The following is a 3,429-nucleotide window of genomic DNA, read 5'->3' on the forward strand; positions in this document are numbered from 1 at the left end:
GATGAATGGAGAAATTGTGGTGTATTAAGATATAGTAAATGGGGAGGAAAACTGCAAGTGATCATGGTGAAGAAAGCTAGGCAAGTCGTTGTTCCGGTAAATCCCGGATGATTCCGCGCATTGCTCTCTCGCGCGCGGTAGACACAGACACATCGCCCCTCGTTTGCTCCCCCCTTACGTGTTGCGTCAGCGTTACGTTGGCGCCGCATTCGTCTATTCAGACCTTAAGCCGTGTTTACAATTCCAAGCCCGCCCCGATTCGCGATTACCTTCTTCCCGAATCGCCAACGGCTTATCCGATTTTCCGATGCCCCGTGTAAGAAGAACAACGATAAACGATCGTCCTGAAGAATTGAATGGCCCGTACGAATCTTCGTCGCTCGCTTTTTCAATTAACTGTACTTGCACAATAGCATTTAATCAATCACTTCTCGCGTTGCCTCGTACGAGAAACAGCGACATATGTAACATATATTAATTAATGATTTTATTCACCGAGAGACTACCGAGATTAGAAATTTCACTCGAGAACAATGCTACGTGTGATGTAACAGTGACATAAGCATAATGGAGTGGCAATATAACAAGAAAGGAGTATCGGTTGCGAAAATCGGAAAGGATCTAGTGGATACCAAATGGTTCATGGTTGATGTCAGTACGAAAGCTTAAGGCTAGTTGCCAGTTGACGAAGAATCGCACTAAGGCTATTCAAAGATCGCAAGAGTTTACTTTTGCAGTTTATTTATATACGCTCTCGGACAATGAGACGATAATTAAGACGCTGTATAATTAGCGATTAGCGTACGTTATTAACAGTGCAAACAACAAGCCCATGGCGAGGATGGATGCCATATGGAGGATTGCTAGTTGACACTAATGGATGGCTCCTATGAAAATATGTATGTATATCGCAAGGCTTTTCAATTATAGCGCTGAGCAAGATTGAAATATCACGATTTGACCCGCGGCCATTCTCAACAGATCGCACAGATTGTTTTAATATAATAATTATGTAACATCAACCGCCGACTAGAGAAGAAGCAAACGAATTCGCTGAAGTCTGACTCGCTGATGCACGCTTTGCAAAAATTAATCCAGCCTATCTTGGATGGAACGTGACAAAATGAGCGAATTATATCTAGGAATTCAGGAAACTTTACACGACTTTTATTATTCTTTTATGAATTGACATATTTTTCTCCATTCTTTACCTTACGAAACTTTATTATACCATAATATTTTAGTCGCGCGCGTCATGTTTATTGGAATGTTTAAATTATAATCATCGCGCGGGATAAAATGTCATTAAGTTATTGTTATTAGTGTTAGAAGGAACTAAGAGAGAGGTTGCTCTCACGTTAGAAAATATCGTAACGTAGACTTATTATCCCAAAACCATTTGATCAATACAAACAGATATCGATAACGTTGCGATGTTATCGGACGAGCAGGCTTGGATAAACGTTGACGGTGTAATGTTACACAAAGACGTGATGCATGGTCGAAGTTAGTACATCGGCTTGTAGAGGCGTGGAGCGATTTGTGGCTACACTCGCTGGAACGCTACAGGATGTAACTCGAAAAAAGGTAAGATCACTTTGTATTGTCTATCCGACTCATTAATTTCATCCATAATTCCATTCTTTCTACGATAGTTAATTTTAAATTTTACCCATTTTCTGTTATAAATAAATTTGTGCAATTGGATTAATTAAATCATATAGAGAATCCCCCCTTAATTCTATATCTACGTATTTGACAATTAATACAAAGCTATATATGCACTATGAATAATAAAGTCGTAATGCCCTTCCAAACAATAAGCATTGTACTCGAGCTGCTTACGGTGGAATATACATCTCCGAAATAGTAGACCCTTTGATTTCGTAATTTCTGCCGGTGAAATAAAACACACTGGCAAAATACAATAAAGCACACTCACATATCGCGGTTTTGGCAAGCTTTCTTAAAGCTATTCGAGGCGCAATTTTCATGATTGGTAGGCAAAGGATTTTGGCTGGACTCGCAATCATCAAGGATCAGCAGACTTCCGGCAAAAGGATCAAGAATCGTAATAATAATAAACAATGGAATATCTTTATATATATATATATATATATATATATACTATACACAAGTACCAATTTTAAAAATATTTTTGACAATGACGAAGAGTCGCGCGGTGTTGCAACAATGCAGGGATGGAATTTAACGCGAGGATTAATAGACTACCGAGGAAGGATTGCTATTCTATTGAAGAAGCGAATACTAAGTGGGAAACGAAAGAAGGTAATAATGCAAAGGAGGCTGCGGGCGATAATTAATAAATCAGGGATGATGGCGCTGAGAGACCAACTTAACCTGCGACCCCACTGCGATACGTATCTCTGATCGTTTGCATCCTGGCATCTCCCTCCATCTTCCTCGTACTTCTTCTTTCGGACACGCTTGCATTTGTTTTTCGCAAAGGTGCAAGCTCGCAGCGCATGTGCATCGAAAAAAAAAGGAACTTTATTCGCATCGCGAGCGCTCAAGGCGATACAAGTATACTGGAGGCAGTGGTGGCGGCGGCGGCGGCGGCGGCAGCGGCTGCGGTTGGTTTGTGGGAACAGGCCCACTTCGAATGTTAATTGTTGCTTAAATTTATGACAGTCCGCCCCACACCAGCCTTTTTACCCAAATAGCCGCGGCTATTCATTTCGTTGCTTCCACAACGGACCCTTCCAACGAGCTCGACGATTAGTCCTACGAGAATTAGCCGCTGAGTCCCTGCGCGTTTCCACCTGCCAAAAAAACTGAATTAGTGCCAAAAAGAGCAACACCTTGCAACGCTATACGCTCTTATTAGCAGCGATGTCGTTTTATTATTGCACTCTGCACCACTAAACGATAAATTCATCCTTAATAATCCGTTATATTATAGACAACATTTCCTCCCCCATCTTTTAAATTCTCCCTTTTAAAATTGGGCCATATGTTCTTTTTTTTACATTTATCACGATCTTGTCAGATCGTGTGCGAGACAAGAGGAAAGGGATGATCCGGTTCGAGTGCAGAGCCAGACCAGATCGAAGCATTTGTTGGGAAAACTTTGTGGAGAAATTTGAGCTTTTGTCAATGACAGTCCCTTATTGGCTGGCTTCGAGGAGAAAGGGTTGCACGAGCGAGGAATTCTTTTCCTTCGGATATCGAGGCTGAGCGACGAAGCAGACGGACCACATTAGTTTTCCGCTGCAACGAAACGTTGCTTGGACCAAGTGACTCAGAAATTCCCGGAGCTCGACTGACAGGCGAAATGGGTCAAGCACGATATGTACTTAATAAAGGCGGAATGACGTTCCGAATCTCAATTACCATATGAATTGGTCAGCGTCGTTAAAAGAAACTTTGTACACTTGTTTCATGCAAATAAATATTTAATATAAAATA

Source organism: Prorops nasuta, unplaced genomic scaffold (assembly GCF_024137725.1).
Source record: "Prorops nasuta isolate Cenicafe-Biocafe unplaced genomic scaffold, Cenicafe_Pnas_1.2 PNAS00030, whole genome shotgun sequence".
NCBI lineage: Eukaryota > Metazoa > Arthropoda > Insecta > Hymenoptera > Bethylidae > Prorops > Prorops nasuta.